The sequence below is a fragment of the Camelus dromedarius genome, chromosome 11 (assembly GCF_036321535.1).
Source record: "Camelus dromedarius isolate mCamDro1 chromosome 11, mCamDro1.pat, whole genome shotgun sequence".
NCBI lineage: Eukaryota > Metazoa > Chordata > Mammalia > Artiodactyla > Camelidae > Camelus > Camelus dromedarius.
In genome coordinates, this window is record NC_087446.1 from 19,117,569 (window position 1) to 19,130,629 (window position 13,061).

Consider the following 13,061-nt stretch of genomic DNA (forward strand, 5'->3'; position numbering starts at 1 on the left):
GTTAGGTGGCCCTACCCAGTCCCCTCCCGGAAAGCCCAAACACGGCCCTGCCTGGAGGGATTCTGTTCTGCAGCAGGATGAACCACTAAAGTGGTAGGAGGTGACAGAAGATTTTGACATTTCAAAGGTAGAACTGTCAATCTGATAGAGTCCTCGGTTTGGAAGATGTTTCTTTAGCTGCTTTCTTCTCACATTAGCCTGGGAGCTTCTTGAAGGCAAGGATTTTATCATGTTGATCTTTGTATTTCTTAACACTTAGTCCAATGTCAGGCAGTTTGCAGGTGCTCAGGCAGTGTTTTTTCTGAGTAAATATAAGAAACAATCATTAACCCAGTGCATGTGCTAAATATATGGCACAGGACAAAATATGGTAGGGAATCCAAAGAGCAAGATTGCTGGGCAGAGTTTTCATCGCCTCACAGCACAATGGGGAGCTTTGGGTTCACACAGACCATTGGGTGCTAATTGCTAGTTGTGTAAACAAGTTGCCTAATCTTCCTGAGCCTTCACTTCTCCAAGTGTGAGGATAACCAGCTTGATTTCACAGGGTTGCCTGGAACCCATGTGCTTGGCAGGTGGTCTGTGCATGTTGGTTGCTGTCCATCTTCTTCGTTGTTTGCACTATTGTAATTGATTCCTTGTTCACGAGCTATATGCTTCTTGGAGGCAGAGATGCTACCTTACTCATTAGTACTCTTTCATAGCATAAAACGGTTCATAGCACAAGCTATGTGCTCAATAAATAGTTTTGATTAAAGAAGAAATTACATAAGGTTGAGGGTTGGGTTACATTGGATACATATGAAGATGTAGCGTGACGGTAAGAGGAAGTAATACTGAGAATGAAAAAGTTAAAGGATAAATAAAATGTGGAGAGGAAAACAATCAAAACAGCTCCTAGAAGAAGAGTCAGTTCGGTGAAGTAGATGATTCAAGTAAGAGACTTAGTGGAAGAGTGAGCAGAAAGGTTAAGTCTTAATTACGAAAACATGAGAATTTGAGATTCTATCCTTTGTATAATAGGGAGCCATAGAAACATTTTGAGCAAAAGTGTGACACACTCTTCAGCTCAAGATTCAAGATGTTCCCCAAATTTGGGCAGGGTGAAATAGAGGTTGTTTGAAAATAGAGGTTGATTTTAATCATTGAGTGCACTAAAGAGAACTATTATTATTAATCATTGATGTGGTATAGTCTTGAAGTAGAGTGACATCAGAAGAAATAAACATGAAGTGAATATTACATGATAGTTTCATGTGAATGTGATAGGGAAGGACATGGAGAGCAAGGAAAAGAACAATGAAGAATAAGCTTGAGGACAGAAAATTCAGAAAATGTATTCAGCATGAGACAGCTAGTGGTGGTGGTGGTGGTGGTGGTGGTATATCCAAATACAAAAGCCCAGTTGGCGTTCTTTGGGGAGTGGGGAGTGGGACTGGATGGACACAATAATTACACAATTATCACTGACATGTTACGTTACAAGATTAGCATAGATGAAAATATTTTGACTCAAAATTCAAAAAGACAGTAAGAGAAGGCCAAAGTTTGGCCATCAGGGGAACAAAGTAGTAGATATTAGGAACCAAAGGGAAAACACACAATCTGGTATGTTTTGCAGAATTCTGATTTTTTTTTTTTCACTAGAAGCAGTGCTTCAGGGAAAAATAAGTCCTCTTTGGATCAATTTAAGGCAATCATTTTATTTTATTTTTTCTTCTTTTAAAAAAATACTTTTATTGAGATGTAATTCTCATAGTTCACTTTTTTTTAATGTGTACAGTTCAGTGGGTTTTAGTATATTCTCAAAATTGTGTACTGATCACTGCTGTCTAATTTCAGAACATTTTTATCATCCCCCAAAGCAACTTCATACCCATTCAGAGTCACATCCTATGCCTCCTATTCCCCCGTCTCTGACAACCACTAATCTACCTTCAGTCTCTACAGATTTGCCTGTTCTGGACATTTCATATCAGTGGGCTCATACAATATGCCTTCTTTTACTTAGCACAATGTTAATCAAGTTTCATCCATGTTATAGCATGTATCAGAACATCATGTATTTTTATGGTTGGATAATATTCCATTGCATGGATATACACATTCTGTTCAGCCATTCATCAGCTGGTGGACATTGAAGTTGTTTCCACTTTTTGGTTATAAATAATGCTGCTATGAACATTCAGGTACAAGTCTCTCTCTGAACATACGTATTCATTTTTCTTGGCTGTGTACCTACAAGTGGAATAACTCGATTATATGCCAACTTCATGCTTAACATTTTGAATAAATGCCGAACTGTTTTTCAAAGCAGCTGCACCATTTTACATTCCTGCCAGCAATGTTTCAGGGTTCAGTTTCTCCTCATTCTCACCAAAACTTGCTGGTTTTTTTTTTAAATTGTAACCATCCTAGTGGGCGTCTCATTGTGGTTTTGATTAGCATTTCCCGAAAGGCTAATGATGTTAAACATCTTTCATGTGCTTATTAGCCATTAGCACATCTTATTGGGGAATTTTTATTCAAATCCTTTGCCAATTTTGAAATTGAGTTGTCTTTTCATTGTTGAATCGTCAGTTTCTTATATATTCTTCATAGTAGACCCTTATCACATACATGATTTGCCAATATTTATTCTATGAGTTGTCTTTTTACTTTCTTGCTAATGTCCTTTAAAGCCCGAAGTTTTTAATTTTGAGTAAGTCCAATTTTTCTGTTTTTCTCTATTGCTTGTGCATTTGGTGTCATACCTAAGAAAACATTGTCTAATCCAGAGTTATGAAGATTTACACCTTCATTTTCACCTAAGAGTTTTGTGATTTCGTTCTGACATGTAGATAGTTGATTTGGACTCATCATTCTGGATGTAAATATTCATTTAGTTATCTTGTAGGTTTAGTACTCCTGCCTTTAACTGTGCCTGACTTTTCCTGGTTTGAAGAATGTCTCTTTTACTGTCTTCAGAGAACAAATCTTCTCTCTTAGGCCAGGATTCAAGAGGAAAAGGTATCCAGGTGCACGGCGTAGGGGATGGGATGGAGGCACTAACGCCGCTACTTGGGAGGCACCAGGTGCGGCTAATAATTAAGATTACCGGTGGTGTAAATTGGCTTGTTTCTCCGCTTTCCCTGCAATGGCTGCGGGACGCTGCGCTCTGGCGTCTGGTAAGTAAGTTGTTTCTTTTCTCTTTACATTTTGTTTTAAAAAATTGCACTGCTGTCTTACTCTTTTCTTTTCTTCCCTTTTGATCTTAAGTCTCAAGTAAAGTCCATCCTGTCATTTCAGTACGAATTCAGAAGGGAGCAAAATCATTGTTTTCTTTCTGCCATTTCTTTCTAGAGATCAGAAGTATCTTTTATTAAACTATTTCTTTCTCATGTCAAAAGTCCAGAAACAGCAAAATTTAAACCTCCAAATCAATAAATAGTATTTAGTAAGAGTTTCTGGTGCCTGTAAGATTGGTTAGTGAACTGGGAGTCTCTAAAAATAAAAAGTGATTTGAATCAAGGCATGAGGTTACAGGATGGATTATAAAATTAAAACAAGGAAATTGTTTAATCTTTATAATGATGGATTTTTACAATGAGGGTACTCCAGAAGGCAGGGGGTTGGTTCAAAGTGATTATCTCATACCATTTTTAGGAAGATGTCTGAAGTTTTTTATATAACTGTCGAAGGTATTTACAAGAAATAACCTAAATTAAGTTTTGCTTATGTTCATAGAATAAGCTAGCTTTCAGTTTTGCTTATGTGGCTTAAATGGTTTTGCCTGCTTGGGGCATTTGCAAATCTGGTCTCCACTTTGTATGTAAAATAACACTTTACAAAGTAAAGTTGAGCTGTGCTACGTGAGTGTTCCCTACTCGAGTTCTCTTTGCTTAATAATTAACGTCAATTCCTCTCATGTTCTGTTACTATGTTTTCTGACAGTCTTCATTTCCAAAGTTGTGAATCTTTGTTTTTTTTTTTTTTTAAACCAACTTAATGGATATCTTAGTGGCAGGTTGAGAGAAGATGTATTGGCAGTATGATTTAAAAATCTTCCTGTCAGAGAGCTTTTTAAACTAGAAACTACTGATTTTGTTTAGTTGGGAAATTATGTGACATGAAGGGATGAAAAATTAGAGTTGGGAATGCTGGCCTTGGATATTATGTTCCTTAAGAGAAAAAGCTGTTTATCACATTTCAAAAAATGGCTTCCCTCGTCACCTGAGGCCTATATCAGTATATACACGTCATCACACAGCACAGGTGTTTAATGAATGTGTCTAGGCAGCTGTTTTTCTGAGAGTTTTTCTTACAGCAAAAATCCTTGAAAGAGATGTCTGTCCATACTTTATCATGCTACTCCCTGAATAGTAACATTGATTTCCGTGACTCTAAAATGCTATCTATCCATAAGAAAATGGGTTCAGAACTTAAAATCTGTCTCTTACCTCTTTTTTAAGTTTAAACTCAGTTAACTACCACTTTGATTCCTATTAGGCATCTCAGCAAAATGGGTGTTGCTTTCCAGGTTGTTTCTATCTCGATAAGTAACTGCTGTTTACTCGGTGCTGCTCAGGCCCAAATCATAAGAGTATTCTTTGTTAAAATATAATTGGCATATAATATTATATTATTTTCAGTTATGCAACATATTGATTCAATATTTGTGTATTTTGGGAAGTGATCACCACAGTAAGGCTAATTAACATCCATCACTACATAATGAGTAAGCCTGTTTTTTGTAAGCCCTTTTCACACACCTGCTTCTGCCCTGCGCTCTGGGGCCAGTGGGTCCCTATCTAAGCCCTTTAAAAGTTACTTCTCATTTCTTCGCAGCCCCACGCATCTCATGAGCATGGGCCCCGCTGGTTTTCAGGCTAGATGTTTCAGGGGCTCGTTTTTCAGTGCACGTCTTAAAAGTTGGGGTGCTTGATGTGGGGCACGAATGCTAAACTCAGGGAGAGGCTCCAGATTTGAGTTTACTCTGGATGGTGCTGGGGGGTGGGGTTTAAGGCGAGGTTATGGCTCACAGCCTTTCCTACCTACGTTGATTGAGGTTTTTTTTCTCAGTTGCTCGATATGAAGGAGTTGCTGTGCTGGTTTCTTTGGTTTTCTTGTCTCTTTTTCTCTCCCCTCTCCAAGTCTATTGTTCTGTTTATAGCTGTAGATTGAATGTGACCACGGGAGGGGGTGAGTTCAGGATTTCTTTCTATCACCATCTTGAACCAGAGCCTAAAGCAGTCATTTTAGGAAGATAATTTGACGAATGATTTCCTGTCGTGTATGCTTGCTGCTGGAGCACGGGACTTTGCTGTCATTATTCATGATCTACTTCCTTAAACCATACGCTGATTCTCTGCATACACGTGAAAGTTAATGATGATGAAATTCATCATTCATCTCTTAAATTCATCTCTTGTAAAATGGTTAAATTACATACAAATTTTACCAAATAATTTATAGATAGTAGTTAGTAAAACTTATGAAGAAATGAAATTAAATGGCAAGAGTGTTGTTATTTTAATCTGCAATAATTCTGATTATTTTATTTTAAAGGTATTAGTTTCATCATTTTAAAAAATCAGTACCTTTGATTTGGATGATCCAATGAGCATCCTATCCTTTACAAATTAGTCTCCAATTAAAAGTTGCTCCTGGGAATGTGGATGATGATAATCAGGAACCATGAAATAGCTGATTTCATTTAGTATGAATGTGATAGGATTTCATAGTCTCCCAAACATAAGGGAGTTTTTTACAATACAATATAAAGTAACAACAAGATCCTACTGTATAGCACAGGGAACTATAGTCAGTGGCTTGCAAGTAACCTGTAATGAAAAAGAATATGAAAAAATATATATGTATAACTGAATCAGTATGCTGTAACCAGAAACGAATACAACATTGTAAATCAACTATACCTCAATTTTAAAAAACGAAAATAAAAAAATTCAAAGTAACCAAGAACAAATGGGTATTTTACTTTTAAGGTAATTCAGACAAATAATTTTTTCTGTGCACTTTTTTATGCCAGCCCTGAAAATTAAATGCTAGATCCTTCCTAGTGGAATAGATTCTAGTCTATTGTTTCTTTCTCGTTTTTCTTCCAGAACATTGTATCATTTTAAATGAAATACACTAAAAAACACTGTGTAATACTGGAGGGCTTAGAAAAAAAAACAAAACAGCAAAAAGGCAATGGAAAATTTCAAGCCTATAAACACAGACTACACAACTCAGGACTTGTCCCAAAATTTCTATAATAATGATAATAATAATAAAAGGGTAGGAAGAGAGTTTTCTTCTGAATTGTACAGTATGTGCATCCCAGGCTCATGGAAAATTGCCTTAGACCGAAAGCCACTTTTGACAAACACAGACTTCTGCTTACATGCCAAGAGAGCCTGCCAGTCCCCCCACAGTAGTGCAGTTAGCTGGCAGACAAGTGTTAAAAGAAGTTCTCATTCTATGACTTCCTGTTGTTGTGCTTCACCAACACCTTTCTTCCTAAAACAAAAAGACTAAGAAAAACAGGGAAGAATTCTTTATAATTCACATCTGATGATGCTGCCAGTCCTACCCCCAGCTCCTTCAACTGTCAAACTACACAATACACAGCTTAATCAGAGAACTTGCTTCCACATGCAAGTCAGCAGTGAATTGGTGAACAAGGTAATTGCCTATATTTTGAGTGAAATAGAAACATGAACCAAGGACTTCCGTAGCGAAATCCCACTTCAAAAAGAAAGAAGTAAGGCAAAATGATTTTCATTAATGATTTTAATTAAGCCTCTAACCATTTTTTTGTTGCTATTAGGTGAACAGATAGATGCCTGGAAGCCAAAACTATTCTTTTTGTTTTTTCCTTTAAATCAAGATATAATTGTCACAGAACATGGTATTAGTTTCAGGTGTACCATACATAATATAATTCAGTATTTGTATAATTGCAAAATGATGACAAGTCTAGGTAACATCTGCCACTCTACAAAGTTACAAAATTTATTTTTTTTGTGAAGTTATTAAGATTTACTCTTAGCAACTTTCAAATATGCAGTATAATATTAGTTGTAATCACCATCCAGTATATCACATTCCAGTTACTTATTTTACAACTGGAAGTTTGTACATTTTGAACCTTTTACCCATTTTGTCTAGCCCCACCCACTGCTGGCAACCACCAATCTGTTCTCTGTATCTATGAGCTCTTTTTTGCTTAAGATTCCATATATAGGTGAGATTATACAGTATTTCTCTTTCTCTAATTTATTTCACTTAGTATAACGCCTTCAGGCTTCATCCATGTTATCACAAATGGCAAGATTCTATTCTTTTTCATGGCCGAATAATGCATACTGTATCTTTTTCCACTTACTTATCAATGGACACTTAAGTTGTTTCCATATCTTTGCTACTGTAAATATTGCAATGAACATGGGTTGCAGATATCTTTTCAACTTGGTGTTTTCATTTTCCTCAGATAAATCCCCAGAGGTAGAGTTGCTGGATCTTAGGGTAGCTCTATTTTTAATTTTTTGAGGCACCTCAATACTGTTTTCCCTAGTGGCTGCACCAATTTACATTCCCACCAACAGTGCACAGGGGTTCCCTTTTCTCTCCATTCTTACTAACACTTGTTATTGTCTTTTTGATAATAGCCATTCTAACAGGTGTGAGGTTATCTCATTGTGGTTTTGATTTGCATTTTCCTGATGATCAGTGAAATCTTGACCATCTGTATTTCTTCTTTGAAAAAACGTCTGTTCAGATCTTCTGCCAAATTTTTAATTGAATTTTTGTCTTTTTTTCCTTTCTTTTCTTTTTTGTTTGTTTTGCTATTGAGTTGCATGCATTCTTTGTATATCAGAAACTCCATTTGTAAGTACTGTGGCTATAAGATTTCTGAAACAGTCCCATGAACCCTGCTTGGTGCTGTTACTTTCCACTTCCCATCACAGGTGGTACTCTCAACAATGGCCAATTTATTCGGTGTTTTATGGGCCTGAATTGTCTCCCTCAGCCCTTACCTGGAGAAGGTAATGTTGTATAACAAATTCCACTACTAGCTAAGCGCAAAGGAAAAATGATTTTCTCATCCTTAACAAGGAAGCCATCTGGATGGAGGATGGAGGGAGTGAGGAGGAAGGCTGTACTCCCTTCCTCGTGGAATTTGGAGCCCATTACACTGAGGCCTATAAGAGGAGCCCCGATGTGTCATTTGCCTCCCACACATCCCCAAATGGTTTTCTTAAATTTGCAAGCAGACATCTTTCATTTTTCTCTTCCAAGAGTTGACGTTTTAAAGGTCAACTATATTGAAAGGAATATAAGGGTTCTTGAGTAGCTGCTGCTTGAAAGAAGACAAGCAGTCTTGTATTTTTGTCTTTGCAAATACGTTTCTTGTATTTTCTGAAGTCTTCTGGATCTCAAATGCTTGACTTCTGGGCAAACCTAAAGTTTAACAGGGGTTAAACTAGTTCAACATTCGAATGCATGGAATGACTTCTGCTTCCTTAATTTTATATTACTGTGAATGTCTAATTGAGAAAAAAGTAATAGGATAAAGATTATCTAGTAAATCTCTAATTTTATAAAATTCCCTGTTGGGTAAAAGAGTTGCTGGTATCATTCTTATTTGAAAAATTGGGGGAGAGGATCAGAATTGGAAAAATAAGTATTTCAGTAGAGTCAGAGGCAACTAGCCTGTATTCCATAACTATGTGAAGCAAGATGAAAACCAAGACTGAAGTTGAAATAATTGAACCATTTCCTTGAGATACCACCACTGAACATTTATCACTTGTCTTTAACATGCCAAAAGACTACACTGACTTTTTTTTTTTTTAACAGAATATTTCAGATTGTTTTATCACCCAGGAGACTAAAATGAAAAGCTGGCAGTAATGCAAAGTCTAGACTATTCTTTCTCCCTTTATGAACTACCCCAAATCTTACGTAAATGCCTACTCTCACGGCAGTCACTCACTGCTCAGCCTCAGGCTTGCCTTAGTACTTGGTGACCTGAACTCTTTCTCGGTCTGTAAAAGCAGGACACTGTTTTACACAGGTTACCAGTGCCTTCCTAAATTGCCCAGCCAGAGTCTCACCCTAGAAAACCCCAAACGTGAAGGGTAAGAGCAGGATTGAGGTCTCCCCAAAAGATAAAGGGGAAGTGGAGAATCTAAGTTAGTTAAGGCAAGTTGAGAGGAGCATCCCCACCAGCCCCGTCCCTTTCACACAACCCCGAGAAAGGCGACCACTGCCGTGAACCGAGGTCTTGAAATGTTAGCGGCCACTATGCTCATTGGTTGAACTTGGTAAAAGGTCCAGTGCACTTGAGGGCGATCTCTCTTCTATCTTCTCTGGTGCAATTGGTGAATGAATGGTGTGAGAAGTCTAGCAGTTTTGTTGTACATCTTTCTTCCCTCCCTTTCTTCTCCTCCCCCTCTCCCCTTACCCTTCTTGGACTCCCATACTGCTTCCAAAATAGAATGGTTCTTTTCTAATGGAGGATTTTACTAGACCTTTGTTAAAACAGCTGAATTAAAAATAAATAAAATAAACGCATAAACTGACATGGCACTGAGACGTTTTCTTACAGTACTGAGCATTTCAGTGTGAGGGAATGAAGAAAACAAATGGTTCATTCAGGGTCTCTCAGGTTTCTGGATGGAGAAATTCTTAGCAGCCATTAGACACATCATTGCAAGATGTGTTAAGAAACCCAACTAAGGGGCAAGTGAAGCTAGAAGGGGATTATAGGCCTGGGGAAAAGGAAAGTAAAGGACGGGAGGCCATAAGGAGCAGAGACACTGGCATTTTGCAAGCATTAGGAATGAGAGGGGGAACACTGAAGACAGCAGTAAGGGACAAGACATTTTCGGTTCAAGATACTGTCTTAGCTCTTTTTCTCTCTCCTTCAGTGATTTATTTTCTCTCTACTCCTGTGACTTCAATTGTCATCTAAATGAAATATACTGAGTACCCTGCTCTCAAGAAGATTTCAATGAAATTTAAGTATCATCTTCTCAGGATTATTATTTGTTTATATGCAAAGGCCTCCCACACAAGTTTTCTGCCTTTCTTAGATAGCTCCAGGTTTATCATTTTAATACTGACCTTAAGCATCTCGGACTTAACTTAATCAAAGTAGAATTTATCAGTCCTTTTCAAGGACAAGCTTTTGCTCCTTTCCTGTGCTACAGTAAAGTGCCGTAAAAACCCAGTCTTACAAGTTAGAATAGAATCATCCAGTACTATGTTTTTTCCTGGGCATGGTCACATCCAGTCCCTCTATCTTACTGAGCTCCACGCAGAAGTATCTCTGAACGCTGGTCTCCACTCATCCGTACTGCCACCTCTGTAGGGGAGGCGCCCACCATGCCTCCTGATCTCTTAGAGCAAACTTCTGCTCCACTCCTCCACTGTTCATCCAGCTAGACAGTTCTCCACACTGTTGGCATTGCTATTTTTCTAAATCTACAATCATGTCACCAACATTAAAGGTACCTGAGGGCTCCTGATCGACCATGTGGTAAAACCATTCATTCATGTACCGTGTGCCGTTCATTGTGCCGGGTGCCTGGGGTGCAGCGATGACCCAGGCCGTTGTGATCCACCTTCCTCTCCTGGCTCCTGCTACTGCTTCATGTTCGTCTGCAGGCACGTCATTGCCTTGACGTCTCTTACTTTCAAGTTGGATTATTATCATCCAAGAGTATTCTGGGCTTTTTCACAATTTCTTCATCTAGGCAGTATTACCTGTCAACATTCAAACTAGGAACCTCTCAAATGCCTCTCCTTCTGTGAAACAGGAGGGTGTCACTGCCTAAGATAGTTCCTCTTACCTGTCCCAGGACTCTGCTCGTGCTTTTATTAGAGTACTTCCCATGTTTATCTTTCTCTTTCCCCTTTATTGTGACCTCCTGTAAAAACCTGTGTACCTGCAGCATAACACAATGCCTGACACACGGTACACAGCGAGCGAGCGGGCGGCAGTACTGAGAGGCATTGAGGACTCTGGAAATGGGGTGATGTCAACAGAAGGGTAAAAGCACAGATCCTGGAGGGAAACAAACCTAATTTGAATTCTTACATCAATAATTTTTTGTTATAGAACTTGAGCAGTCACTTAATGTCCTTTTTTTTTTTTTTTTAAAGGAAACTTGCTGTAATGGAAAACTGTACGCATACACAGCATCAAAATGAATAGTGTTGTAGACCTGCCTTATGTTTTCCTCACCCATTGTCATTTATTACCTACGTGTCTAATCTTTTCCCCTTTACCCTATCTGCTTTCCTCCTCCCGGTCTGAACTATTTTGAAGCAAATCCCAAACTTCATCAACTTTAATCCATAGATACTTTATCATGTATCACTGGATGATAGTAAGGTCCCCTATCTTTTATAAGACCTTCATAACATTGCAAGAATTAATAATCTGTTAATGTCATCAAATAGTCAGTTCAGATGTTTCCATTATTTCTAAATAAGCATGTGCTCTCTGAGTAAGTTTGTGATTCAGTATCCTCATTCCCACATTTCATGTACTGATAGATCTTTCAAGTACTGGTTGGTAAGTTTCCTCTCTGTTTCCTCCCTACTCTTGAGCCGTTAAAGAAACCAGTTTCTTGTTGCTTCAGGGGCAGTGCTTCTCAGATAGAAACGTACCTATAACTCACCCGAAGATGGTGTTGAAGTGCGGATTCCAAGTCAGTAGGTCTGGGCTGAGGCCTGAGAGTCTGCATTTCTAACTAGTTCCCACCTAGTGCTGGAGCCACACGGACCAAGGTTTAAAAACAAGACCTTAGAGAGTGGGATTTTGCTGATTTCCCCTCCGTGATGTCATCCACCACACTCCTCTGTACTTCGTGATACCCTACAGACTGATAGTTCCATCTAGAATCATGGTCCTCAACCTTGGCTACACAGGAGCTTCACCAAGGAACTTGGCAGAATCTCCATGTCTGAGCCATACTCCAGATAGGAGATTCAGGGTAAAAGGCTTTGATTCTGTCCTTTTATTGACCTGTTTTTAGAACAATGAGTTAATTTCCTTATCTTCCAAAAGATTCTGTTTAAATGGGCTTTAAATAGATTAACACATTTGTGTCTATGTAGCTATACGCACATATAAAATCAGAATTCTTAATAGAAGAAGAATTATATATTTTGGAACATCCGTTATTGATGAAGCATTTAAATGTAAAACGGGTGGCTCATGGTGCTGGTGGTAGTGTTTTTTCTCCTTTCATCTTTGCTGCTGTTCTGTATCTTTGGGGGAGCTGTACAAGCCTTACAGTCCCAGTGAACGTGTGCTATCAGCAGCCACCCCCAGAAGCTTGGCACTGACATCTCTGCCAGGGTCTGATCTTCCCCACCCCTGGGCTTCTGCCTCTCCAGGGGCCAGTACGGTTGTCCCCTTCTGAATCCTGGGAGCCCCGGGGCAGTGCCAGAGCAGGAGTGACTCTCTCTACTGCAGCTTGCAGGATGGGGAGATTCTTTTTCATGTGCCCAAAGCTCCCCTCACTCCCTTCCTTTTTAGGCTGAGTACAGGCTTTTATCAGGTAGGAAGAGTCTTTGTCTTCTAAAACAGTGCCGCTTTCAGCTTTGCAAAAGTCATCGAGGCGACGAGATACTGCGCCTCGCTCGCTGGCTAGGAATAGAGAGAGGAAAGAAAACTGGGGGGACAAAATTAACTTAAAAGGCTCTTTTTCCTTGTTATTTATTGTCATTGGCAGGAGTCTCGTATCTACTTTGCCACTTTCTTAATACGGCTTTAAAGAGAGCGTTTTCAATAAAACCCAGCATTAAACTTCATAGAAACACAACTAGAATTCTTACAGCTGTGGATGGTTACACATGCACGTGGGTCACTGAAAACTGACAGTTAATCAGAAAACTTAGAGAAAATATTTTCTTCTATTTATTTGTCCATAGTAGGATTAAAGATTTTAATCTACAACCTGTCTAGTAATCAGAGAGGTAATATTTAAGCAGTGTGCTTCAAATGAAAATAATCCTCTTGAAAATGATAATCAACTTCAAGTGGGTCTTCTGTTTCTGTC

The 13,061-nt window shown here is 38.7% G+C and overlaps 1 protein-coding gene across 2 annotated transcripts in view; it reads left to right on the plus strand.

The window, feature by feature from the left end:
• The first annotated feature begins 3,150 nt into the window (after positions 1–3,150).
• SYT1 (synaptotagmin 1) overlaps positions 3,151–13,061 on the plus strand; it is a 618,694-nt gene continuing 608,783 nt past the window's right edge. Inside the window, exon 1 of one of the 2 annotated variants that reach the window (XM_031463091.2) lies at positions 3,151–3,167. The gene's annotated coding sequence lies outside the window, so the exon portion shown is untranslated. The remainder of the gene's footprint in view (positions 3,168–13,061) is intronic. The other variant, XM_031463090.2, reaches the window with a different exon arrangement.